At 41.7% G+C, this 14,562-nt stretch overlaps 1 protein-coding gene across 20 annotated transcripts in view; it reads right to left on the reverse strand.

Annotated features, from left to right (window-relative positions):
- FOXP2 (forkhead box P2) overlaps positions 1-14,562 on the reverse strand; it is a 413,441-nt gene that overhangs the window by 119,025 nt on the left and 279,854 nt on the right. The window lies entirely within an intron of this gene.

The raw sequence follows: 14,562 nt of genomic DNA on the forward strand, positions 1-14,562 counted from the left end.
AGGGAATAGGAATCTGCAAAGGCTCCAAGAAAAAACCACAGCGCCTGCAAACTCCAAGTCCATCAAATTCAGAGCAGCGCCCAAATCCACAAATGCCATAACAGAGTAGGACGACAATGAGCAAATCAGAGTAACAGATAAGAGAAATTTAGGCTGCAAAGTACTAATGGTGACAGATCTAGCGAACCTCTTAGTGCGCTTAGGACAATCAGAGATAGCATGAGAGGAGACACCACAGTAAAAACACAGCCCATTCTGACGTCTGTGTTCTTGCCGTTCAGCTCTGGTCAAAGTCCTATCACATTGCATAGGCTCAGGCCTCTGCTCAGAGGACACCGCCAAATGGTGCACAACTTTGCGCTCGCGCAAACGCCGATCAATCTGAATGGCCAAAGACATTGACTCATTTAGACCAGCGGGCGTGGAAACCCCACCATAACATCCTTAAGGGCTTCAGAAAGACCCTTTCTGAAAATTGCTGCCAGGGCACACTCATTCCATTGGGTAAGCACAGACCACTTTCTAAACTTCTGGCAATATACTTCTGCTTCATCCTGACCCTGACATAGAGTCAGTAAGATCTTCTCTGCCTGATCCACAGAATTAGGTTCGTCATAAAGCAATTCAAGCGCTAGAAAAAATGCATCCACATTAAGCAATGCAGGATTTCCTGTCTCAAGGGAGAATGCACAGTCTTGCGGGTCACCACGCAACAAAGAAATAATAATCTTTACTTGCTGAATGGGATCACCAGAGAAGCGGGGTTTCAGAGCAAGAAACAGTCTGCAATTATTTTTGAAATTCAAAAATTTAGATCTATCCCCAGAAAACAAATCAGGAATTGGAATTCTAGGCTCTAACATCGGATTCTGAACTACATAATCTTGAATATTCTGTACCCTAGCAGTGAGTTGATCCACACAAGAGGACAAACCCTGAATATCCATATCTGCACCTGAGTCCTGAACCACCCAGAGGTTAAGGGGAAAAGAAAGACAAAACAAGCAGCAAAGAAAAAAAAATTGACTCAGAACTTCTCTTTTCCCTCTTTTGAGATGCATTAACACTTTGTGGGCCAGCTGTACTGTTGTGGACCTGGTGGTTAGGAGCACCCGAAATGACCTGATGGTTAAAATGGAAAACTTGGGACAAGCTCTGAGGAAGTGGTAACTCTACTGACCGCAATCCCTAATCCTATTACACACACTAGAAATAGCCGTGGAGCGTACCTAACTCTCCCTAGACGCCTCTTCACAGCCTAAGAGCTAACTACCCCTAAAGATAGAAATAGCAGCCTACCTTGCCTCAGAGAAATTCCCCAAAGTAAAGGTAGCCCCCCACAAATATTGACTGTGAGTTAAGAGGGAAGTAACAAACACAGGAATGAAACAGATTTTAGCAAAGGAGGCCAAATCTTCTCTAGATAGACAGAGGATAGGAAAGGGAACTATGCGGTCAGTATTAAAAACTACAAAAACCACGCAGAGTGTGCAAAAAGACCTCCACACTGACTCATGGTGTGGAGGTGCAGCTCTGCACCCCCAGAGCTTCCAGCTAGCAAGGAAATATCATAATAGCAGGCTGGACTAGAAACATAGCATGTACTGAGAAATATATTCAAAAACCAATGAACAGCAAATGACTAGCAAGGACTTAGCTTCTGCTGGAGTAGACAGGTCATCTGAGAAATCCAAGTGAGGTCTGAACCAGTACTGAGACATTGACAGCTGGCATGAACTAACGACCTGGGCAGAGTTAAATAGGGAAGCCAGCAGAAGCAATAAATGAGGGCAGCTGAGAAAGCTAACCTCAAAGATCAGCAGTTCCACTCAAAGCCACCAGAGGGTGTCCAAGGACAGAACTCACCAAAGTACCATTCACGACCACAGGAGGGAGCCCGAGAATGGAATTCACAACAGGATGCCCCCTTGTCCCTGTCTCAGGTCTATGATTAAAAAGATCATCAGAAAGGTCTTTGTACTGTCCCCTCATATATTTATACATTAAAATAAGATCACCCCTTAGTCTTCGTTTTTCCAAACTAAATAGCCCCAAGTGTAATAACATATCTTGGTATTGCAGACCCCCCAGTCCTCTAATAACCTTGGTCGCTCTTCTCTGCACCCGCTCTAGTCCAGCTATGGCTTTCTTATACACCGGAGACCATAACTGTGCACAGTATTCTAAGTGTAGTCGAACTAGTGACTTGTATAGAGGTAAAATTATGTTCTCCTCATGAGCATCTATGCCTCTTTTAATGCATCCCATTATTTTATTTGCCTTTGTAGCAGCTGCCTGACACTGGCCACTGAATATGAGTTTGTCATCCACCCATACACCCAGGTCTTTTTCATTGACGGTTTTACCCAGAGTTTTAGAATTAAGCACATAGTTATACATCTTATGACTTCTACCCAAGTGCATGACCTTACATTTATCCCCATTAAAGCTCATTTGCCATTTATCAGCCCAAGCTTCTAGTTTACATAAATCATCCTGTAATATAAAATTGTCCTCCCCTGTATTGATTACCCTGCAGAGTTTAGTGTCATCTGAAAATATTGAAATTCTACTCTGAATGCCCCCTACAAGGTCATTAACAAATATGTTAAAAAGAAGAGGGCCCAATACTGACCCCTGTGGTACCCCACTGCTAACCGCGACCCAGTCCGAGTGTGCTCCATTAATAACCACCCTTTGTTTCCTATCCCTGAGCCAGCTCTCAATCCACTTACACATATTTTCCCCTATCCCCATTATTCTCATTTTATGTAACAACCTTTTGTGCGGCACCGTATCAAAAGCTTTTGAAAAGTCCATATACACTACATCCACTGGGTTCCCTTGGTCCAGTCCAGAACTTACCTTTTCATAGAAGCTGATCAAATTAGTCTGACATGAACGGTCCCTGGTAAACCCGTGCTGATACTGGGTCATGAGGTTATTCCTCTTCAGATACTCCAGTATAGCATTCCTTAGAATGCCCTCCAGGATTTTACCCACAGTAGAGGTTAAGCTTACTGGCCTATAATTACAGAGTTCAGTTTTTGTCCCCTTTTTGAATATTGGCACCACATTTGCTATACGCCAGTCCTGTGGTACAGACCCTGTTATTATGTTATTATGTTTTGCAGGGGCTTGCTGAGTTGTCATTATTTTGATAGACATTTCAGTCATCCAATCGAGTGCAGGGATATGCTGTGCTATCAGTATTTTAACTGACAGATTAGTCACCCAATCAGAGACTGGGAAGTGCTGAGCTTACTTCAGGTGTTCCCTGTTCTTAGTAATTACCTAGCTATTTAACTAAACTGTCAGTACCAGATAGCTGCCAGTCATAGCTTTCAGCTCAGTGTGTTGTTTTCTCTATGCTTTGTGCTCTGTACTCAGAGATTACGATCTTTTGTTGCCAGACACTGAATTTGCCTAGTGACTACCCATTTATATTACCCCTTTTTCTTTGGTGCAGTCTCACCTTGGAATTCTGACTCTGGACTGTGACCTGACTATGCTTTTATCTCTTCCCTATATTTATGACATACCCTCCTATCTCTTGACCTCAGACTACTTGACTAGCTTCACTCTAGGCTTGTCCATGAGAAGTGACTCAGCATTGCACAATCACTGCCCTTACTGGTTTTGTGACATTAGATGGGGGAATGGCCTTCTCATGTGTACACTGAGCTACTAAAACATTTTTCTGGTGCATTCTTTCAGAATTTCTAGTAGCCAAATTACAAAACATTTTTGTATTTTTCTAGCTTCCAAGAGCCCAGACTTGTAGCTGCCTACAATATCCATTTTACAAAGAGCAACATATAAAGCTGGCTTATTCACTTTAAGAGAGGAAAAATAGAACAAAACACCAGAAACAGAGCCTGCTGTATATTTAAAAGATGCAAAGCGTGTCCCATGACTGTTATTGTGCTTTATGTGGTGCCTTATGGGCCTCCCACATTGTCCTCTATAATTGCTTACCCTTAACACTTTTATTAATGGTTCATTGTTTAGGGCCAAAAGAAAGGTGCTTTAATTTCAAAGTAACTGTCTTGCCTTAAGGCCCCGTCTCACATAGCGAGATCGCTAGCGAGATCGCTGCTGAGTCACAAGTTTTGTGACGCAACAGCGACCTCCATAGCGATCTCGCTATGTGTGACACGTACCAGCGATCAGGCCCCTGCTGCGAGATCGCTGGTCGTGTCGGAATGGCCTGGACCTTTTTTTGGTCGCTGAGGCCCCGCTGACATCGCTGAATCGGTGTGTGTGACACCGATCCAGCGATGTCTTCACTGGTAACCAAGGTAAACATCGGGTTACTAAGCGCAGGGCCGCGCTTAGTAACCCGATGTTTACCCTGGTTACCAGCGTAAATGTAAAAAAAAACAAATAGTACATACTCGCCTTTCGGTGACCAGGTCCCTTGCCGTCTGCTTCCTGCTCTGAGTGCCGCCGTACAGTGAGAAGTGAGAGCACAGCAGTGACGTCACCGCTGCGCTCTGCTCTCAGTGTACGGCCGGATCTCAGTCAGAGCAGGAAGCAGACGGCAAGGGACCTGGACACCGAAAGGCGAGTATGTACTGTTTGTTTTTTTTGGTAACCAGGGTAAACATCGGGTTACTAAGCGCGGCCCTGCGCTTAGTAACCCGATGTTTACCCTGGTTACCCGGGTGCTGCAGGGGGACTTCGGCATCGTTGAAGACAGTTTCAACGATGCCGAAGTCGTTCCCCTGATCGTTGGTCGCTGGAGAGCGGTCTGTGTGACAGCTCCCCAGCGACCACACAGCGACTTACCAACGATCACGGCCAGGTCGTATCGCTGGTCGTGATCGTTGGTAAATCGCTTAGTGAGACGGGGCCTTTAGCTAAAGATCAAGTCTCCATGAGCTACTCTGATAGTAAATGTATCTGTGGGAATTCTAGATTTACAAAATTTTGTACAAATTAGCTTGAATACTTCAAAACCTTTTATACAAATTTAAGAAATGCTCTAAATCTGATACCCTAATTGTTTTTTTTCCACCATTCAAATAGATTGCTAAAGTGTAACCTAGGGAGAAGACAGTGACCTATAGTTTATAGCTAAAGTCAGGCTTTTTTTCTCGTCTCTGTACTACTGATTAGCCAAGATAAATTATGCTTTTCAGGAGTCATAGACAATATAAAAAGAAATGTGTCAGCATGTTTTTGCAATTTAATCTGATCGCAGCATTATGTAGGGCCATTATGTAGGGCCAGATACATTGATTACAGCAATATGTCACTGGCAGGACTGCTTGTTGTAGTTTCAGTAAAATCACTGTTTTATGAGCAGAAGATTATCACTATTGGACTACTTGTCTCATGTCATGTAGTTCTACTCCTCTGTGTAACTCTGCCTGCACCACCACAGATTAGCATGTTTGTGCCAATGTATAGTGTACACAGAAAGTTGCCAATCAATGGTGTGGGCAGAATTGTAGATAGCGCAACAGTCAGAGAACAGGTAGATTTGCAACAGAGAAAATAGTTATTTTATCAAAACTACACCAAGTAGATCAGTAAGTGATACATTGCTGGAATCAGGGTCTTGTCATGCTGCTCTCGGATTACATAACACAAACCTGCTTACAGATTTCTTTTAAATAAACATACATTTGCATACATTAATTAAAAATTGATTTGAAGCCCTAATAAGGTATTTGGGGGCATGTTTAACCCCTTCCCGGAAAATGACATAATTGTACATTCAATCTGCAAGTGCTTTCCTGCAATATGATGTACAGTTGCATCACAGTTATGGCACAGAATCTAGAGTTGTGCCCGTGCCATCTGCATCAGAAGCGATCTCTTAACACACCTAAACTCCTGCTGCATCTGCTGGAACCAAAGCTAGTTAAGATCCCTCATTGAAATCTCATGGGGAACTGAAATGGTCTCACTGAGGTCAGCGCTATTCATGGGACCACTCAGGCTTCAGCGAGTCATTCTCCCCTTCTCTTTAGCATAAGCAGTTGACTTAGGCCACCACTCATGCTGATGAGGAAATGTCACACAGATAGATTACGGCATGGGACACTGGATTCTTTCAACTTCGGACAGGTGAGCAAGGTTTTTATTTTTGTGTTTATTTTTACAGGGGACAATGGCTTCAAGGGATTAGGTGTTAAGTATAATGTGTTTTTTATTAATAATTTTAAGCACTGTATCTCTGATACAGGATTTCCAGTACCGGAATTATCAAGACATGTGAAGATGGTCTTAGCAGTGATATGAAAGTGAGTGTAACAGAGGCAATAGTAGAGGAAGATGGTGAGGAAGTTAAAACCTTGTGTGGAAAATTACATAGGTAAGTGTAATTTTAGGTATAATCTAAGGATCCTCCAACATCATTGAGGAGTTGAATTATTAAATGCATAATCAGTGGATGCAGGCTGCTGATATAGTAGATGTTATGGGAGATTTTAACTATCCAGATACTTACTGGGTCATGGTTCTGCTTCAACTGCATGGGAGAAAATCCCTCAACTTGTTGCAAGATAATTCTATGGGACAGTTTGTAAAAAATACAACAAAAGACAATACTCTAATGGTCCTTTCTAATAATGCAGAGCTTGTTGTAAATGTCACTGTTTGCAAAAACCTTGATTCAAGAGACCATATCATTTAATTTTGCTTACAGTATGAAAAACTTAGTTGAGTGAGAAGGGCAAAAAGGCCATTTTCCCCAGGTTGAAGGCTGCAGTTCAGGACAGTAACTGGGAGCAGCTACTAAGCTACTGTCAAACAGTGATATAAATGATGAATGGGAGTATTTTAAATCTATATAATAATAATAATAATTTTATTTCTATAGCGCCAACATATTCCGCAGCGCTTTACATTTTGGAGGGGACTTGTACAGACAATAGACATTACAGCATAACAAAAAACACATAGATTAAAACAGATACCAAGAGGAATGAGGGCCCTGCTCACAAGCTTACAATCTATGAGGATAAAGGGGAGACACGAAAGGTGGATGGTAACAATTGCTTTCACTGTTCAGACCAACCATAGTGTAATAATCGGGTGTTCATATAATGCTGCATGAAGCGGTTATTGGCCTAAGTATGTAACAGTACAGACACAGAGGTCCTAAGTACACAGAGGGCTATAAATGCATAAAGCATGTGAAAACATGATGCGAGGAACCTGGTTATGGTAAAAATTTTGAATGGGCAACACAGGGATAGTTAAGTTAATGCATTGAGGTGGTAGGCCAGCCTGAACAAATGCATTTTAGGGCACACTTAAAACTGTGAGGATTGGGAATTAATCATTTTAACCTGGGTAGTGCATTCCAAAGAATTGGCGTGGCATGTAAAATGTCTTGGAGATGGGAGTGGGAGGTTCTGATTATTGAGGATGTTAACCTCAGGTCATTAGCAGAACGAAGGGCACGGGTAGGTTGGTAGGCTGATATGAGTGAGAAGATGTAGGGTGGTGCTGATCTGTGGAGTGCTTTGTGGGTGAGGGTAATAAGTTTGTACTGGATTCTGAAGTGGATGGGTAACCAGTGTAATGACTGGCACAAGGTAGAGGCATCAGAATAACGATTGGTGAGGAATATGATCCTGGCTGCAGCACTCAAGACAGTTGGAGAGGGGAGAGTTTGGCAAGAGGGAGACCGATTAGTAGAGAATTACAATAGTCCAGACAAGAATGAACAAGAGAAACCGTAAGAGTTTTTGCAGAGTTGAAAGTAAGAAAAAGTTGAATTCTAGAAATGTTTTTGAGGTGCAGATATCAAGAGTGAGCCAGTGATCGGATGTGACCGGTGAATGAAAGCTTGGAATCAAGTATGACCCCAAGACAGCGGGTATGTTGCTGGGGAGTAACGGTGGAATCACACACGGAAATGGCAATGTCGGGCATAGGTAGGTTAGTAGAGGGAGGAAACACAAGGAGTTCAGTTTTTCACAGGTTCAGTTTCAGATAGAGGGAGGACATGATGTTAGACACAGCGGAAAGACAATCACTGGTGTTTTCTAAAAAGGCAGGCGTGATATCAGGAGAAGTGTACAATTGGGTGTCGTCAGCATAGAGGTGGTACTGGAAACCAAATCTACTGATTGTTTGACCAATAGGGGCAGTATACAAAGAGAAAAGAAGGGGGCCTAGAACCAATCCTTGATCCAACAGTAAGGAGAAGATGAGAGGAGGAGGAGCCAGCAAAAGACACAGTGAAGGAGAAGTCAGAGAGATAGGAGGAGAACCAGTGGAGAACAGTGTCCTTGAGGCCGATGGAGCGGTGCATAGTGAGGAGGAGCTGATGACCTACAGTGTTAAATGCTGCAGAGAGATCCAAGAGAATTAGCATGGAGTAGTGACCATTAGATTTTGCTGTTAGTAGATTATTAGAGACTTTGGTGAGGGCAGTTTCAGTAGAGTGTAAAGAGCGGAAGACGTTTTCTAGAGGGTCGAGAAGAGAGTTTTCTGAGAGATAGAGGATAAGACATTAGTGGACCAGGCATTCCAGGAGATTAGAAATTAAGGAAATATTAGAAACAGGTCTATAGTTAGCGGCACAGTTTTGGTTGAGGGATGGCTTTTTAAGTAATGAATGTATATAATTGAGGAGGGAAAGATACCGGAAGAGAGAGAGAGATTTAATATTTTTGTCAGGTGAGTGGTGACAGCAGGGGAAAGGGACTGGAGGAGATGTCATGGAATGGGGTCACCGGTGCAAGTGGTAGGGCGAGAATATGCAAGAAGCCTGATTACTTCTTCTTCTGTGAATTGTTTAAAATCAGAGAGTGAGCTAGATGCAATGGGGGAGGGAGGATAGAGCATGGTATGAAGGGATTGGGAGATAACTTCCTGTCGGATAAGGTCAATTTTTTCTTTGAAATAATTGGCCAGATCGTCAGCGTGGAGATCCGTGGTTGGGGCCTGCACTCTTGGGTTGAGCAGGGAATGAAAAGTGTCAAAGAGACGTTTAGGGTTATTGGATAGTGAGGTGATCAGGGTGTTGAAATAGGTTTGTTTGGAGAGGTGAAGGGCAGAGTTGTATGTTTTTAGCATGAACTTATAATGGATGAAATATTCGGGTAGATTGGATTCTCTCCTCAGACGTTCGGTGCACCTGGAGCACCGCTGTAGGAAACGTGTTTGCAGCGTGTGCCACGGTCGTCGCCGTCTGTGCCGAGTTATTCTATGTATAGGAGATGCAGTTTCATCCAGGGCACTTTGCAGTGTTTTGTTACAATGCTTGAGTACAGAGTCAGGACATGAGAAAAAGGAAATGGTGGCCAATGATGACTGCAAGTTCTTCATAAGTTTCTGCGTGTTAATGGCCTGTATTCATTAGTCAGACAGCAGAATATATTTTGATAGGTAACATGTATTGAAGACAAATATTAAACCTCACATTGCTTACACCTATTGTTAGGAAAGCAATTACTAATGAAAAAGAGGCACTTAGAATATATAAATCTGAGGGTTCAGCTAGAGTTTTTGAAAAATGTAAAGAGCTTAAAAGTAATCTAATCAGCTAAAGTACAAAATGAATATCAAATATCCAGGAAAAGCAAAACAAATCCCAAGATTTTTTATTAATACAAAAAAGCAGTTCTGCACAGGTGGGTCGTTTAAATAATGGTAATGAGATGTTGGTCATTTAGGATCAAGAGGAGAATTAATTAATCAGTTTTTGAGTTTTGTATATAACAAAGAAAAAAAATAAATCTGAACAAAGCCTTGAGCCCAGAAGGTTGTTAATGGAATAACAGTTATTGCTTGGCTACTCTAGAGTCACTGGAGTCACTCTCTGGTGACTTCTACTGTACCAAGCGACTGGCGCAAAGATAATTTGGCAGATATTTTGAAAAAGGAATTTATAACCAAAGTAGTTGGTGGCAGATAAAATATACAATTGGAGCGGTAAGTTTAGTGTTTTCTAATGACCAGATTAGCGGTAATTGAATTATTAGGCATTATTCTTCAGGTGCTTCTCTATAAATACATCTCAACAATAGAGGGAATCCCTTTAGTAGATTGAGCATTTTCATCTTAGCACAATCAACTGACGCATATGGATTTTTTAATGTACTTTCATAATGATAATTTGGTACATTAATAAAAAGTAATTTATTTTGATAGTTGAAACACTTGTGTTGCTACAGGTGCATATTGTGCTAATTTTCAAAAAGGGGTACAGGTATTTCCTAGGTAATTATAGATTTGTAAGCTTAACATCCATTATGGCAAATATGTTCATGAGGTTTGTAACTGACGATATACAAGTATGTGGTATAAAAAATATTATAAGTGATGACAAGCATGATTTTACAAAGGACAGAGATTATCAAATTAACCTGATAAGTTTTTATGTAGAAGTAAGTAGATATATTGAGAGAGGTGTAGCTGTTGATATAATGTTTTTGACTTTTGCGAGGGCTTTTGACACTATCCCACACAGATGCCTCATGGGCACATTAAGGTTCATAGGCCTAAAGAATAAGGTTTGTAATTGGATCGAAAACTGAGCCAAAAACCACACTCAAACAGTTGTTGTGAATGACGGCTACTCTGAATTGTCTCCAGTTTATTCAACTTATTTATTAATTATATAAAATATGGGATTAATAGCATTATTTCTGTTTTACAAGTTAATTAGTATAGTGCAGTCTACAGAAAATATTGAATTGCTACATACTGAATTGGAAAAACTGTGCTTTTGGCCACCACATGGCAGGTGAGTTTCACTGTGGATAAATGTAAAGTTTTGCACCTGGGTACTAATAATATGAGGGCATTAAATATTCTAGGGGGACTAAAACTGGGAAAGTCACTTGAAGCAAATGATGTGGATACATCACAGACTAAATAACAACATCCAATGTCAATCATCTGCTTCTAAGAGGAGCAGGATATTAAAAGAGGCATGGATGGACTCGCCGGAAAGAAATATTACAGTACCACTTTACAAAGCATTAGTGTGACCACATCTTGAATATGCAATCCAGTTCTGGGCACCAGTTCATAGCTAGGATACCCTGGAGTTGCAAAAAAAATTAAGTAGAGCCATAAAACAAATGAGAGGTATGAAGGATCTTAGTTATACGGAATTATTAAAATAATGACATTTATTTAACCGTGACTAGAGAAGTCTAAGGGGGATATGCCTCACTTGTACAAGTACATAAGAGGTCCATATAAAAAGTATGGTCAAAAGTTGTTTCATGTAAAACTCCCTCAAAACACAAGAGGGCACTCCCTGCACCTACAGAGAGATAGCTTCAATCTCCAGAGGAGACAAGCCTTCTCTACTATGAGAACTATTACTCTATGGAATAGTCCACCTTAAAATCTGGTCACAACATGAGCTGTTGATGGTTTAAAAAGCTTGGATATCTTTCTAGAAAATAATAATATAAGTGTTTATGTAATTATGTAATGTTCTTATCTAATTGTTTGGTCCAGTTGATTGTCAATTGGTATCAGGAGGAAAAAATGAGCCATTTTGGAGCGAACTAGGATTATGCATGTTGCTTGTGCTTTTGCCCTTTCCCTTAGTTCAATTTAATGGGCATTTGTAATTTTTTCAACCATATTTACTATGACAGGATTGATGTTTGTGTTCATCATAACTCGCAAAAAAAATGATAAAAAAATCATATGTATCCCAAATTGTTACCAATTAAAACTACAGTTTGTTGGAAAAAAATACATACAGCTCTGTATTCAGAAAAATGAAAAAGGTTAGGCACTAACAATATAACAACTAAAAAAATGTAATGTTTTGTGCAAGAGTAGAAAAAAGTATATACAGTAAATTGGCTATCGCCATAATTGTATTGAAATGCAAAAATAAAGTTAATATGTCAGTTGTGTAGTACTGCATATTCAATTCCATATAAAAATAAACTAAATAAAAAAATCATGCTTAGGCTAGTTTCACATTTGCGTTTAAAAATGCAGCGTTTAAAACGCAAACGCAGGTGGTGAAAAAAACGCATGTAAACGCGTGCAAACGCTGCATTTTTTAGACGCATGCATTTTTGCATGCGGTAAAAAAAGTGGCGTTTTGACGCGTTTACATGCATTTTTTCCTGCGTTTGCGTTTTTGAAACGCATGCTGAGAAGTGTGTGACAGCTGCCAATCATCAAAATCAACAAGAAAACCCACTATAAATAGAAATAGCTAGGGTTGGGGTTAGGGTTAGGATCCCTAGGGTTAGGGGTAGGGTTAGGGTTAGGGTTAGGGGTAGGGTTAGGATCCCTAGGGTTAGGGGTAGGGTTAGGGGTAGGATCCCTAGGGTTAGGGGTAGGGTTAGGGGTAGGGTTAGGATCCCTAGGGTTAGGGGTTGGGTTAGGGGTAGGGTTAGGGGTAGGATCCCTAGGGTTAGGGATAGGGGTAGGGTTAGGGGTAGGGTTAGGATCCCTAGGGTTAGGGGTAGGGTTAGGGTTAGGGGTAGGGTTAGGATCCCTAGGGTTAGGGGTAGGGTTAGGGTTAGGATCCCTAGGGTTAGGGGTAGGCTTAGGGGTAGGGTTAGGGATAGGGGAAGGGTTAGGATCCCTAGGTTTAGGGGTAGGGTTAGGGGTAGGGTTAGGGGTATGGTTAGGGGTAGGGTTAGGGTTAGGATCCCTAGGGTTAGGGGTAGGGTTAGGGGTAGGAGTAGGGTTAGGGATAGGGTTAGGGTTTGGATCCCTTTATCACCATGATGGTGGGGGGTGGCTTATCAGTGTGTATTCTTGTTTTTTTCTATTGAAACGCATGCGTTTAAAAACGCAACCAAACGCATGTGCTTAAAAACGCATGCGTTTACATAGACAGCAATACGTTTTTTTGCCTCAAAAAAACGCATGCGTTTTTTTGCGGCAAAAAAAGCCTCTGGAAATTACTATATGTTGCATTTCCGCAACAAAACGCAAGCATAGAAACGACGCATGCTTTTTTAATGTTAAATATAGGAAAAAATATGCATGCTTTTTTGCGCTGACGAAGAAGGAGTACCTCCTTCGAAAAGCGTTGGATTGGTTGCCCTGACACGCGCCCGCCCAAATTTGTGACGTCACTACCTCAGCCACGCCCCCGTACACACCGCTAGTGCTCCGGCGTTGCTTCTGGCCGGGGCACGCTAGGAGTTGGCGGTTCCTGTCCTTCCAGATGCCCAGCGTGTAGCTACCTATCTGGGTACAGCCGACCTCGGCACTTCCCCATAGCTGCATGGTGCAGCCCAGCACGTCAGTCGACAAGAGACTTGGACATCCACCGATCCCCGCAACTATCCTCACCTTCACAACTAGTAAGTGGATGTCTATTTACTTACGGGCACTATAACACTGTAAGCTTCTAGCGGATAGACCGCCATCCCGCTGAAATCAGGATTATATGATTCTTAAGGCATAGCCTGCTTATTGAACCTATTACACTAATCAGAGTGCAATCGGCTTTGCTTTCCTTGCAGTAGGCATTACTTAAGTGCATGCACTATTTACTATTACTGCATAAGCGCAGGTGTGTTATTGGTATATTTCTTTAAAATAATCCTTGCTCTGGGCAGAGTGTGTGCAGATTCATCTCCCAAATGTCTTCAATAAAATATTTCCGGTGGCGGCACATGCGCAGAGTGAGATTCCGGCTCAATTACATCCTTTAGAGACGTAAATGAGCAGAGAACTAATTTTGCACATGTACGGCCATGGCACAGCATTTTTGAAGACCCACGGTAAACAATCTGTGCATGCACTGCCAGCGGTGCTGCTGTTTAGAAGACCATGTGGATATCAATAAGCGCACACACCACCGGCAGCAAGGACGGTGTTGCCACAAAATCTCAAACAGATTGCAAACAAGAGAAAAAATAGAGTCTAAATGCCAATGATTATAAAGATTAGTAGAAACTTTATTGATTGATCTATACAAACATAAAATCAATTTTGTGCACATAATGTACACAAAGCCGTGAGCAATACAGTAATATTATAACACTATAGAATGGTTAATATGACATTCCAAGAAAAAGAGAGAAGCGGTACACCTCATCTATATATATGGGATATAATAAAAGTATGGCTAGTATGCGTGTGAAGGCATCCAAATATAGGCGTAGGATGTATGTAGAGCGCTACAAAACGGGGTGGTAAATGGTATCCCTATGGGCGTGCTATAGTAGAGAAAGGTAAAACAGTGAGCAGCAAAAAGTAGCCGCCTAACTCCTATAATAGCCGTCCAGATACTAACAGTCAGAAGACTCCCACCATAGTAGCAGCAGGACATATAACCCCAAATGCCAGATTGGAAATAGTATACAACATAAACACTGCCTAACAGAAGTAATTACCCATTTGTGGTAGAGACAGGTGCAACCGCGCTCTCACCCCAACGCACGTTTCGGTGTGGGATCACCTTCTTCAGGGGGCGTGCACGTTGCGTGTTTATGTTGTATACTATTTCCAATCTGGCATTTGGGGTTATATGTCCTGCTGCTACTATGGTGGGAGTCTTCTGACTGTATCACCCAAGCGCGGTATCAGTTGTTATATGTACTGTAATTATGTTTTGGGTACTATTTGTACAAAATCTCAAACAGGAAGCAG

This window comes from Ranitomeya variabilis, chromosome 5 (assembly GCF_051348905.1).
Source record: "Ranitomeya variabilis isolate aRanVar5 chromosome 5, aRanVar5.hap1, whole genome shotgun sequence".
Lineage (NCBI taxonomy): Eukaryota > Metazoa > Chordata > Amphibia > Anura > Dendrobatidae > Ranitomeya > Ranitomeya variabilis.